Consider the following 14,884-nt stretch of genomic DNA (forward strand, 5'->3'; position numbering starts at 1 on the left):
AAAAGAGTCCTGCACCCTCAAGTCTCTAGATCTTCTGGTCTAGAGATGGTTCGATTCTGTGGGATTTTCACCTGCTCTAAATACCAATTCCAATATTTGTAAAAGTCACGCTTGTCTTAGCAAACACCATGAATCAGCAGTAATAAGGTGTAATATTTTGTAATTATGATTCATACTAAAAAGACTACTTTTTATAGACATAAAGTACTTTAAAAGAATACAATGTATTTTAGTGCGAACTGCATGTGATGTTTTCTGACTATTAATTGCATGTTATTTGCAATTATATGAAAAAGCATTATACCTAAAACTTACATTAAATGCAATTAGCTGATCTTTAGAGTGCTTTATGACATACTAATAGGACTTAAGTGCATATTTTTGTTCATAATTACTTTGAAATATTGTTAAAATACTGCTCAAACATTTATGGAAAACTAAAATATAATTTTTAAAAGCCATTTCTATTGAAACTTTCATGTAATTTATTTTAATGTTTAACTTGCCATTTAGTGCATTTAAAATATATTTACTTTAAATCTAATATGCAGAAAACAAAATACAGTTAAAATGTTGCATGTGCTTTAATATGTTAATATACAACACATTAAAATTCATGTAATTTTAACATGAAACAGTTTATTTATTCATGATTTACATATACAGTAACTTTAAAATAAAACTTTAAAAAAGTGCCCTTTTAAAATAAACATTTTAAGAGATATAGTTATGAAAGTGTGCTTTTTAATTTCATTGATATTATATTATCTGCAAGTACAGGTGTTTAAAACTATGCTTTTAAGATTTGAAGTACACTACAAGTGCACATTAAATACAATTGATCTTTTTTATTTTTCATGAGAGTGTCTCAAAAAGATAACAGCTTTGGTTTCTGGTTGACTACAAATGTGCGGATGATTATCATTTAGAGCAATACATATAAGCCTTAGTGTTTTTGTAAAAAAAAATTAATAATAATACAAACCAGCTATTCCAATGTTTTAGTGCAGCATGCAAGTGCATTCATTTAGCAAAACCTAATCCTGAGGGAAAAGGAAAAGTGTTCTGCCAGAAAATGTAGCATTTTAATCTCCTGCTCGTCTGGAATAAATCAATGTAAACTGTTCTTTATCATGTTACTCTGGAGAAAAAAAATCTATCTACAGTAATGATTTAAGATTCTGTCAAGCCATCCTGCTCATCCTTGATGTATACAATCATATGCATCAAGTCTCATGAGGTGTGTGTATAATACACATGATTGACTTCTTGGACCGCGGCGTGACTCCAGGGTCAAACAGTGAAAGTGTGTTTGACCTGCAGCGATGTCATGTGCTTCAGTGCTGTTGACGTGATCACTTTGAGCTAAATCTGAAATGCAATACACTGGTAATCATTATTTCTTAAGTAGGGACAGTGAATAATTGATAACTATATATAACTAAATTTAAATATCGTACAGTGTGCACTGGCAACACCAAGGTTATAGGTTCGATTCCCAAGCAATGCATGAATTACCCTGAATGCAATTTAAGTAGTTTTGGATAAAAGTGTCTACTTAATGCACAAATCTACTTTCTTCCCCTTGTGGTGTTCCTGTTTATTAATGACAAACCTTTTAAAAAATTGCCTATAAATTTCTTTTTATGCTTTCTTATTATCAAAAATTGGAAACATTATTTTTGTCCACTAGATTTATTTAGATTAGAAGATGTTTAGCATTTTGTTTTCAGCTGATCGATCTGTTTCTGCCTTGTTTTGAATTAATGCATCTTCAGTTTTATCCCCCACAAAATAGTGCATAAGCTCAAATAAAGCCAATGTAGCCTACAACCAATCAGCTCCAAAAAGAAATACAAAACCTGTGCTAACTGAAAAAAAGGCAGTTTACGGATTTGCATGCCAAGCACTCATTAGTTATAAAAAAAAAAAAAATTAGCATCTGTGCGACTTTTCTTCATGCTTACATGCAAGATTTGAAACATCTCTTTAGTTTCAAGCATTTGGTTGATTGCCTTTGTTCAATTCATCCCCCAAAGAAACCAATTTATTGCATTAATAACTGGTTTATTTCAGTGCACACCCTCCTCGTCTGTGTTCTCAATAGGTGCAATGTACAATAGCTGTCAGACTATTAAATAGCAATTAAGCATCGACACGAGGAGGTAAACACTCTCCATGCATACCGTGCATTAACCTTTGATGCCTTTGACAGGCATATTGTAGTTGTGGCTGTGTTTTGACTCCAGACTCATGCGGTCCACTGAAGCTCATGTTTTGTAAAGGGTGCTTGACAGAAATAACACTGTAAACAGCTGCTCACTGCAACTAATATAGATAGATACATATATAACAAAGCAATATTGGTTTTGCTATGCACACTCTCTCCAGCATATCCTAATGATGTGAGTGCACACGGGGGGTGAAAAGTTGTTATGTTTAAGTAGTCTGAAAAGCACAGAAAATTGCTTTTTGTGTTCGGCCACAAATGTGCATGCCATAATGCAACTGCCTCCTAATGTTATGTGACTAAAATAACTAAAATAACTGAATTACATAGGCTGTACAGTGTCTCCTGAAGATTAATGCGTTAAATAAGTAAAGCTATTTTTAGATGCTGGATTGTTCGAAAATGACTCATTGACTTTCCAAGATCTAATTTGCCTTATTATATAAACAGAAAAAAAAATCAAGTGTAGTTCTTCAGCGTTCATGTGTATTCTCACCCTGAGTGTGTGGTCTGCACTAGATTTTAATGGACAATATGAGCTTTTTTTTTTTTTTTTTGGTCTTACTATATAAATGCACATACATAAATGGCTTGAGCATTATGACATAAATTGTTGCATAGAATTGAACACATTAAGTAGTTATGTTTAATTCAATGCAAAACACACACACACACACACACACTAAATAAATAAATAAATAAATGAAATATTTTGTAATGGTTTTACAAATTATTCACTCTCATTTCAGAAAAGAAGCCCATTGTGAAATATCTGACAGCTACAATAAATAAATAAATTAAAAATAAATAAATAAATAAATAGGTGCAAAACTGTCACTTGGGTGATAAAACAACATTCTTGAACATTTTCCAGAGGGCAACATTAACTCAAAAATTGTGATAATGTACTGACTGTCAATATCATTTTAATGTAGTAATGTCTCATAGCATTTCATGATTTTGGTAAATAAACTAAATAAGAAACAACTACTATATCGGAGTACAGTCAATGGAAATTAAAAAAAAAATATATATATACTGATTACACTTAAAGAATTTATATAATGCATTATACAAATAGTTTATATGTATTAATTATGCCTTGTAATGCACCATATAATGCACTGTATGATTTTGTGCATAATTGCAACTAAAACATTATTCCTTGTTACACCTTTAGAAAGTATAAGTCATTACACATGACAAACAAACCTTCAAATACTATAATGCATTTTAACTTCGGCTAGAATTATTTATGAAAAGACGTAATGCATTTTACAACATACATTATGTATACCTATAAAATGCATTACGCATAAAGAATTTAAGTGTTACTGGAATTATTCTTGTTTAAATATGTTCTCATGTACCAGTTTAAGTGCATTTATTTATGTGAGTATACATTTAGCAGTTTTTGTCTATTTAACTTATTTATGCATGCAATATTCATGCAAATGAATATTTAGCATGCAATTGCACGCATGCAATTTTTTTTTCGGCACTGCTGGTGACTCAGGAATCACACATTTCACCTTTATGCCATTTTTTCAGTCCTTATCTCTATAATGTAAAGTTTGAGTTCACAAGTCATACATTGTCTGCACAGGCATTGAACACATATACTCCAAAGACATGAAATATTTGTAAATTGCATAATTTCTGAGCCTGATTGCATGATGTGGTTCCTTCAGGAAAGAGTTGCAGCATCTTTAAGGTGATAAAGCTGAATTTGGCAGAATTGTCAAAGCTCCTCCTTTCTTGACTTGAGCTGTCGTGTCAGTGTGGATGCTGTGGGGAACGACAGGAGATAGCAAAGCTTTCTAATGTTTGAGATACACTCAAACAGATCTTGAACAACGATAGAGGTGGAACTTCCTGTCTGTGTCTGTCAAACTGTAGATATCTCTGACAAGCCTCCGGCTTGCATTGTTTCAGAGTATCTCACACACATATTCACACGTTTGAGACTGTGCTGATGTTTTCTCAGAGCGTGTTGCTCTGGAGAGTTTTATTATATTCAATAATGTAAAAGTTTGACTGCTGCTTGAATTCAACAAGAAACACTGTTCACAGTCCAGTTTATCTCTGCAATTTGACATATTTCCAAGTGCAAAGCAAGGTTGGACTTGATTTTATTAATTGGGAATTACTAGTTTGTGATAAGTAATCCATTCTAACAGAATATCACTGGAATAATTGCACTGATGAATCGTGCACAACAATACAAGGAATCTTTAAGCAAATAAGAGTTAGTTTAGATTTCATGTTGACTTTAATAAGGGGTTTTTAGGATGATTCAACAGTAGTCTCCCCTGAAAGCTCTTCATTTTTGACATTTCTCTCTCTCTCTCTCTCTCTTTTTATTCAGTGTAGAGAAGGTTTTATCTCGGCCAGCTACGCCGGAACAAACATTTGTGAAAGATTTCCAGAGGGCAACATTAACCCAAAAATTGTAACAGGTTGACTGTTAAAACAATATGTTGATGTGGTAAATCCTCAAAGCTTTTGATGACTTTTTGGTGAATAAACAAAAGATAAGCAAGCACTAAATCAGAGAGAGCAAACGCTTAAAAGGTGATCTTGGCATCACGTTAAAACACTTTCTAATATCCCAGTTTAAAATGCATTAACTAAATGTTGGTTATTAGTTAGTTTGTTTATTTAAATGAATATTTTGCATGTATTTTTAATATTAGTTTTTTTCATGCATGCCATGCATGTGAATAGTTTGCATGCAATTGCATGAATGCAATTTCTTCTGACGATGCTAGCAGCATACATTTAAGCCTTATATTCAGTCGTAATCTTAAAATGACAGCACATGAGCTTTTCTAACAAACTGAATGAGCATCTTGTAATTTGTTTTTCTTCTACTTCATATTCTGACTACAATTACAGCAACTGCAACTTTAGAATGTGTAGCTTAAATGACACACTTTAAAACAAAATAAAAGGCACTAATTCATTTATGCTTATATTTTTTGCAGAGTCCATCTTTTCCTGATTTGATTTAGATAATCCTGAGGTAAGTCAACATGAACAGATGGAGGTTTTTGATCCCAGATTGATATTTTTGCCACTCTCTTAAAAGTGTTTTATATTTACATGGTTTTCCCAGATATATTGATGCAGTCTGCTCATTGTTTGTGACAGTTCTCTAATAAACTAATTACTCAATGTTCTTTAATCCTCAATGCACTGGAAAATGTCAACTTCAGGATACGCACCAATTTTCAGTCACTTTTTCAGAGTGTTTGCATTGGTTGAACTGATTTAAGTTTGCACAATCCTTGCTTCAGTTAATCTATGACAGGAAAGGCAGTGTAAATACAGGCAGTTCAGTGGAAAATATGCACATTCAGAATCTGACAGCCAATGCACTGCTGCTACATGCTAATGGGATAATCACTTGTGCGATCAAAGAAAGTTAAAATTAAATCTCTGTCCTTCAGTCTGACAGTGGCATTGATATGACTTTTCCTACTGTTTTGGATTTCATTTTGGACGAACTCTGGGCAAAAATTAAATGTTATAGCATTAGCATATTAGTTAGCATCATTATTATACAAGTGTCTACTTTCTATGTCAGGCCGCAAACACTAATAGCACCACAGTGTCAACATACCAATGTCTTTCTTTAAATTGTCTCTGCATGTTAAGAAAAAACACTTCTCTTTTAATAATCTAACATACTGTCAAGAGCAGACATGCGGCATGACAAAACTAGATAACGGCTATATAATTAAGGGAGATGTCTACGGCACAAGTGCTTGATGCGTTGATGTGTCTTCCCTGCAAAAGATGTCCCATTTTTTTAATTACATTCCTTAATGAAAAATTACATTCCGCCGCTTCTTGCACGTGTTGTGACGTTTTCAAAATGCGCTGCTAAAAGCATGTTCAGTTTTATACGAAACAGATCAAAGTGAATCGAGCAATGTTGTATCTTGTCAGTTTGGGAATGAAATAAGAGATGCTAAAAGGTCATTTAAAAAAACAAAATAACACTCCATCTACACTAAACCCGACCCTAAAACTGATCACATATGATGAAGAAACCAATGCCATTTTATCTTGCTTCTACAAGTCTTTGAGCTAATTTATCGTGTTTCCTATCGCGAGTTCAATGCTGTACCAGGTGCGCTACCGAGCAAGTTTACTACATCAAAAAAGCCACAGATAAGAGCTAGTTATGTGATGCAAACATCAAAATGTGCTAGTTTACAAATCATGCATTATGCTAAAAGTTTTCATAGCTCATAACAGTATTGTGTAAGGAACCACAAGAAAATATAGTTATAAATCTATATTATTATTATTTTTTTGCAAATAATTACAAAAAATGGCAAGTGACACATTTATTTAAAATAACCTTCTTAAGTAGAAAGACAGAAATTGATTTTTTTTTTTACATTTTTTTACATACTCTGTTTTATTTACAATTTCAAAAATCTTTATTTATTTTCCCCCGCGAGGTTATGGCTGATTTGTCCATTTATGTGAGTATTCTGCATCAACGTGCAGCTTCCAGTCTCGATTAAGATTGGTCTGGAAGATTTCCTAGCTCTGCAGAAATGAAGCACACAAACTCTTTCATGGATTCTGTCTTTGGGCAGGTGGGTGGTTTTTACACTTATTAATAATTTTTATAGTTTTAAAATTGAAAGCATATTCATTTCGCTGTGTTCTCAGGATCTCTGCTGTGGCTGCTTGATTGGACCTCAGACGTGCACAAGAACCTTTTGGACCATTCAGTCCCTGATCCCCATGGTCCTTTCTGTTTCATCAGTCCAGACCTGTCACTTCTTGTCACTGCTGACTTTGAGGACATCATGTCGATGAATAACACAGTTCCTACTAGATGTCGAGGGATTTACCATATTTCTCTCTCCTTTCGTTCAGAATTTAAAAAGGCAAAGCAGCAATCTACAAAGAGAAGTTTTTTCTTTTTCTTGTCACAGTTTCTCTTAGAAAGTGAATGTAAACTGGCAAATTGGCAAACTGGAAACTATTTACCAAGCTTCTTATAATTTGAAGTAGTTAAATGGCAGCCAATCTACTTTTTTAGTAAAATCATTTAGGTTTACACCAAACCTTTACCATTGATTTTTAATGCATATTTAAAAAGTGCATTATTTACTGTTTAATCTGTAATTCATCTAGCACAAATTAAGGTGTTAACTTAACTTACATTCAAGTTAACTTTTAATGTGACATGTAACATTAATATTTCTAAAACTGAGCTGAAAACAAAGTGTTGAACATCAGGATTTACAGTAACTAATCATTTTAATTCAAACCAGAAAACACGGGTTAAAATGATTTGTGAATCATTTGTTTGAACAGTTTGTTGTTTATTTGAAACAAATCAGTTCACTAAAATGAACTGACTTCACAATGCACAACATTTTAAGGGACCATGTTCCTATTTGCATTTTTGTATAAAATAAGATGAAAAATACATCAGTATATTTTTGTTCACTGCTCATAAAAAACAAAATATTTTAGTCTAGTATTTCTTTCTTTCTTTTTCATTTGGCAATTTTAGTACTTCATTTTGTTTTAGTCAAGTCGGTTATTCCCCAACACTGTTACATCCACATTTTTTCTGGTGGAGTACATCCCAAATAGAAACAGATTTAGACACTTCATTACTAAATCATTTGTTTAATCTTTTGCAGTGGCCTGTCCACTGACCGCATGATGAACGTGTCTCTGATCACCATGAGAGTTATTTGTGTTTCTCTGCTGGGCATGTTTATGCAGGTTTACTGAATTTCAAACACTACTTAGTTTGAGAGATTACAGACTCCACGGCTAGAACATCCAGCAAACAAAAATATATACATGTAATATTCAAAAGCTATTTCTATAGTCAGCGATTCCCAAGACAAGATGTTTAAGGCTTCAGAGAAAGTGAGGGATGAAAAATGACAGGCAAATTCATGCGAGACAATGATGGATGAACCACATCCGTAAGTCAAGGTGTGTTATGGGTAAAACAGGGCTGCAACTAACTTGTAACATCCAGCGATGGAGGAGGATGTAGAGAGAGAGAGAGCGAGACACTCTAGCAACACCAATCTACGAGATTTTTACACTAGATTAGTGTCTGTACTTGAATTCGTTTTATAGACTTCCCCAGATACAGAGATTGACTGGGGCTAGTTGTCACATGTCAAAAGGCTGTACCTCAATAAATTCTGAGTAAGAAAGAAAAGCTATATGCAATTATATTTCCATAATATTTTGCCAGTCCCATACTGAACAATGTTGCTATATTTATTCATGCTAAAATGAAAATTCTGTCATTTTTCACTCCTCCTCATGTTGTTCCAAGCCTGTAGTCTGTTATTTACTTCTGTAGAACACAAAAAGAGAAACTCAGGCGTGTGCTTTGAATATCTAATCATACAATGGCAATATGTAAGGGATAGACTCACATTTTATTGTTATTTCCTTAAAATTTTGAAATATTAAAAGAAGATATTTTCTGAGCATGTAGGTAATCTTTTCTTGGAAATGCAGCAAATGGATCTCAAATATTGAGTTTTTACTCTTTTTGTAAAAATGTATTTGCTTAAGATCTAACACATTTTATTTCTCGGTTGTTCTTATGCATATTGAAACTTCTCCATCACGATAAATGTGACGGTATTTTTACTGTAGAATGAACTATTTCTTTAATGACAGAATTTCATTACGTGTTTACGTATTGAGTTTACATGCAAACCAAATCCAATTCAATTCATCCAATTCTTAAAAAAACATGTTGCATTGCTCAAGATATCCTGATAACACACATACATCACTGAGATGTCTGTTTGATGTCTACCTTTACACCTGCAAGACGTAAGAGTGTTCGCTCATCTGCAATACATCTATAGGACGTTTCCTATCAGATGTCAAATAGACATTAGAAGGTGCTTTTAAGATGTTTATGATTTAGAATGTTTTTAAAACATGGATGTTTGCACACAGCAGATGCTTTCCAGATATGTTAATACTGTTTTCCGGTTTGTTCAGGGAACGTTCAACACATATTTCACAACTTTCAAAACCGCTTTATGGAGTTTCATCTACTGAATGTTTTTTTTTCATCAGCTGAAGAGTCTGCATGCTGCTAAACAACGTTACAATCCATCAAACGCACTGTACTTCAGTCCCTCACTGCCTTATTTTTGTGAATATGATGCTAGCCGTGCTACCCAAAATAAGGTCTGTTGGTTCTGCCACATTTCTAAAAGCGAGTACTCGACTACGCAGGAACATTGTGCGAGATAAAATCTCAAGGGACTGTTGTTGGTTTTTCTGGCTGTGACGCACTGAAAGCATTTCACCTTTCACTCAGTGCCTGCCTGCCTCTGTGGGTTCACCACTAGGTGAGGTATTGATCAAGACCTCCTCAGCTAGGTACTTAACCCCTGACACACAGTAAATGATGCCACTGCGAGCTCTATCTGCTGGCCTTGTTATGCCGTGATGCTCGTGTCGTGGGGAAAAGGAAATCTAACGTTGCGTCTATGATATCCTTCCCCCTTCCACTGCCATCTGTTTATTTAATGTACTACAGCAGTACAAATAAAGGTTCTTCACTGGTTCTTTGCATCAACAAGGAACCCCCTTATTACAAACAGTTGGTTTTTGAATTGCAAATTATAAAGTGCATGGCTAGGACAGGAAATAAGCTTTTTCAACTTTAAAAAGGACACCAAAATTCTTCCATATTTACTTCGTATTATTTTTTTGCTACTTATTTGTAGTATCCTAATTATGCATGCTTACATTAGTAATTTATTAGTCTATTTGTATTTGTTCATGTTGTCCACCACCCAGGTTGAGAGTGTTTGCTCATCTGCAATAGAGTATGTTGCATGTCCGCCATATTGAATTATATATCGCGAACCCAATTTTTTTCCATCTTCTTCTGCTGCATTCATCAAATCTTCACCAAATTTGGGTCAGATCGCCTTTACACCATGCTGGCCAAAAGCTGTGGAAATCTTTTTTTAATAGTCCATACCGTTCATCTATAATTCCATGATAAGGGTGCTAACCAGGAACCGTGTCTTAGCAATGCTTACTTTGATACATTACTTTATGTGTTTCCATCAGGTGGCGCTGTCATTAAATTGATTCTGGATTATTGTAGTTATGGCACGTTAATGACTTGCTGAATTCGGAACCACATACTGTCTTACTAGTCATATTAGTCTTGCCATAACTTACATATAATATGAGTAGTATACCTTCCTATCAATATTACAGTATCAATTTAGTAACAGTGGCTCGGAATGGTCAAAACTTCAGTAAGCAACTGAATGATTTTTTAAAAAGAATGCGATTACCAATTACATTTACCTTTATCGTGCACTGTTGCATTTGTATGGAAGCCCGTTTCCGCCACTTTTGCGATTTTCTCAGAATTCTCAGAATTGCGTAATACAAACTCGAAATTGTGAGAGAAAATTTCAAAATTGCAACTTTTATCTCACAATTCTGACTTTTTTTTTCTCCCAATTGCGCATTTACATCTCGCAGTTCAGATTTTCCCCCTATATTTGCCTGATACAAACTAGAAATTACAAGTTATAAAATCAAAGAAATAAAGTCAGAATTGTGACATAGTCGCAATAACCTTTTTTTTCAGTGGCGTAAACTGGCTTCCATACATCTGACACCATGCAAACAAAGAATACAAAAATCTGGATTGAAAAATAAAAATTAGCAGTAGAAAGAATAAATAAAACTTACACCTAATCAAATGTACAACTGAGGAAAATAGGCCTACTTGCTGCTTACTTCTATTACAATCGTGTGTAGCATGATTAGTGTACAGCATTTGACTGTTCAAGTTTGTACTATTCATTTTTTTGTGATATCAGTTACAAAAAATGCAAAGTCGACAGAATCGGAAGAGCTTTTTTGATGTTTTTATTTCCCTTCTGGTTTACATGAGCACTATTGTGCAAGAAGACGCAATATAAACATCTTGACAGTAAACAATGCATGTGCCAACGGCGATAAAGGATATGAATGAGATCCATTTTATGCAATAAAAGCAAGTGAAACATTTCTTTCATAATGCATACGTAGAGGGTTAACACAAGTGTGCACGCAGCAGTACGTGAACTCTCAGTCCTGCTCTTAATCAGTCAGTTCTGCTTATCGCCGCACGAGGCTGCGCGCTGCTGTCAGACGCGCGCGCTGGAGACAGAAGAGACTCTCATCTCATCACGCGCGGAGGGGAGAGCAGAGCAGGCATCGCATCGCATCGCATCGCACCGCGTCTGTCCACAACGCTCACATCGCGCCGCATTGAGGACCGTACCTTTATAGAGAAGCAGCATGAATTACGCGCAACACAGTGCGTAAAATCCACAGCAGAGGCTCCAGAGAGACTGCGATTCAGGTAGTGCTCCTCTCCACAAACTTATGCCTTTACAGAGACTTATAGCCACTGCATGTGTCCAACTCTTAGATTCTTATGTAGAGCATCTATTGAGATGTGTGACATGGCTGGAGATGTGTCTGTAAGGCAGATAATATCATATACAGAAAGGGTTACGCGCAACTTGTTGCCGGTAGTTTGTGTCTGAATCAATAATCCGTTTAATCTTTAATGCATCTTTTGTATTCAGATATCATCGATACGTGTTTACCTGAACGAAAAGTTGAAAAGAGTTGCCTAGATATTGTATAGGCAGCGGCTGACGTGTTATTGAGATGTCATTTATGGTTCAGTTTCAAAATCCGCTGATATAGACCAAAATGATTGATTATGGCAGTGATTTATTGGATTAGTTTGGCAGATCATTCAAAACATGGTGTCTGTGTCAACTTGCTGGTTATTTTCCAACTCTATATACAAATGCTATATATATATATATATATATATATATATATATATATATATATATATATATATATATATATATATTTATACAGGGTGAATACAGTTGGGACCCTTTTATGTCCAATGTTATTATACTATTTTATGATCTATCTATCTTTTTTTGTGATGGAAGAATACACACACAATGATAAATATGATGATTAATCTTGTTACATTTAACCTGGATGCACTCTCTGTATCTGAAATAGAGTTTTTCTTAGCCTTTTTATTGATGATGCATATTTTACAGACCATGGGCTGTGTTTTTCCACTGTAACTCATCTTGGCAATATTTTATTATCACGCCAGTACTGAAACTTGAACAGTGTGTTGTTATCAAGGCAACTTCAGTCTTGATGTGCTTGAGGGAACCGAGGCTTGGCTCCTTTGAGTGTTACTGACGTGTCACCTATTGATCAGAATTTTAATCGGAAATGATTGATTATTGGTAGGATTTATTGGTTTGGTAGATCATTTTGAGTATTGCCAATAACATTTTGCCTAAAAGGGCTACAAATCTCAACCAGCATCATGTGCATATTCTGAAAAAAATAAATTTCTGTATTTCTTAGTATTGACTAGTGCATATATTATAGGCTTGTGTAACATTATTTAGAATCACTTCAGTATTTAAAGAAGGAATTATTTCTGCAATGTATATACAAGTGATGATCTCATGTGTTTGACTCAATGGAAGTTGATTCCTTTGTGCGTTAGAGTATTTATGATGTTAAGAAACCCTCCAAAATGACATTTTGGCATATCACCAAAACAGTAAGTTGATTTAGTACAGCCTTTGATGATCTGAATTTCGTCATGCTTTGTTTTTGTAAATAATTGAGTGTTTAATTAATATCACAATGAGAACACCTCTTTATGTTTATATATAGTCAGTAATTAACTTCCTGTGTCTGGTTAATGCATGCATGCATGCTTACGTGCATTAAACATCTAATGCATATACTTACTGATGCATGCAATGTTTTTAATTATGTTAATTTTGGCTGATTGGCCACGTCATGACTGAATCATTGTTCAATGCTTTGTGCTTGCAAAGTGGATAATTTTTTTCAATATGTAAAACATGGCACTGTTTGTTGCAGGCTATGTTTGCATCCATGATTCCTGCACTTGATTTTGCATGCATTTGGATTGCTTAATAAATACATTCCCGAATGCATATTTACACGCTTTCTTTATCTTGTAGCTTCTAGGAAGAGCAAGGCAGCTTTGACCGTGTTGTATCTATCCACATCGATAAGTCGACATCTCTAAAGGTTTGTCTCCTGAGCGAGCACATGGCTTTCATGTCTTCTACGTGTGTGGGAAAAACTCAGTGTAGCAAGGGAGGCCCCGTTGTGAATGTTGACAGTATTTCCTCTCTCGTTCATGAACCGGTGGCTGTTTGCCCCTCGTTGTGTGCCAACATGATCTCAGTTTAATCCTCAAGCGTCTCGGCTCTGTTCTCACTGATTGTTGTCATTTACCCAGCTCCCCACTGGGCCCCTTGGAGCCCGTGTTGGAACTCGATATCCAATCAGTGATTTAGATTATCCAATTAAGCGACTGATATATGTCCAGAGATGCCTTAACGCGTCACACCCTTCGGATTATCCGCCGCTAATGAAACCTGAGTTGCGTCGGCGCATTCCAGCTTGCATTTAATTATCACGTAAATTTTTAATGCATCCCGCAATTATCAACAGAGTGATGTTAATTATCGACTGCTTTCACCTTTCACTCTGTGGCTGTATATATATGAGTGTCATTGCATTCCTATGTATTTGCTGAGTGCTATTGACAGCTGTGTTGATATGCGATCTCATGCACCACCATGCCGCCCATAATGCGACTGCAGAGGCCTGTCAGCAGCGCTTTTCCATACAAGCATATACTTGCTGCGAACTCACATGAACTAATGTGTTATAGATTCATCGTGATGTATGTCTCGCAAACAGCCGCGTCGCCTTCGGGGCCTTAGACTCAGGGCCCCTGACATGCGGGCCTCTTTGATAGATCGTGTGGAAGAAGAGACATGCCACGGACAACATTGATTACCTTTTACTGAGTCTGAATATAAACCTTAGTGCAGCCGGACTGCGAGGGTGGGGGAAGTTGATGTATGTTGCCTGAGGGGCGGTGGAAATGACAGATATGGGTTACAAATTAGAGAGGTTTTATGACTCCTGGAAGGAGAACCATCAGGCCCTTTTAATTGATCTCGGTCTGGTGGTGGACTTCAGGGAGCGACGCTGCAGTTTCACACCTGCTTTAGGTGCCTCTGCTGCAGACCTTTGCTTAAAATATATGCTGTGTTATGATCCCACACCTGCTCCGAGATCCGGCTCATGCCAAAGGAACGCGACCCCCTTGTGTTTCCGGCTTTACTGGCTTCCTGAATGTGTGGGCTTTTCACCCAGTTCCCCGTTAAACAACGGCTGCTTTCTCACTGTTGTAGTGAAGCAGAGTGGGCGATATCAATGTTGTGAAGTCTCACAGCAGAACTGGATAGTTTGGTTAACATTTAGCACTGATAACAGCTTTGTCTTTTCATAAAGTTAAATGAATTAAATCTTGATTAAATCTTTATCTAAAGGCTTTGTTAGCTTTTTGAAAGTCAACATGACATTTGCATCCAGCCTTCCCCTTTAATTTGTTCCTGCTCAGCAAAACATATTTCCATTGTAGGGGAGCTTTGGCCACCTTGACAGAATCAGAAAATGTTTGAGATCACATTAAAATGCTGGGATTTGGTTTTT

The 14,884-nt window shown here is 35.5% G+C and overlaps 1 long non-coding RNA gene across 1 annotated transcript; it reads left to right on the forward strand.

Annotated features, from left to right (window-relative positions):
* The first annotated feature begins 5,217 nt into the window (after nucleotides 1-5,217).
* LOC132151212 (uncharacterized) lies at nucleotides 5,218-7,209 on the forward strand. Its single transcript, XR_009436350.1, has 3 exons — nucleotides 5,218-5,255; nucleotides 6,706-6,846; nucleotides 6,923-7,209. It is a non-coding gene; the product is annotated as an uncharacterized LOC132151212 (long non-coding RNA).
* Nucleotides 7,210-14,884: the final 7,675 nt, after the last annotated feature.

Source organism: Carassius carassius, chromosome 10 (assembly GCF_963082965.1).
Source record: "Carassius carassius chromosome 10, fCarCar2.1, whole genome shotgun sequence".
NCBI lineage: Eukaryota > Metazoa > Chordata > Actinopteri > Cypriniformes > Cyprinidae > Carassius > Carassius carassius.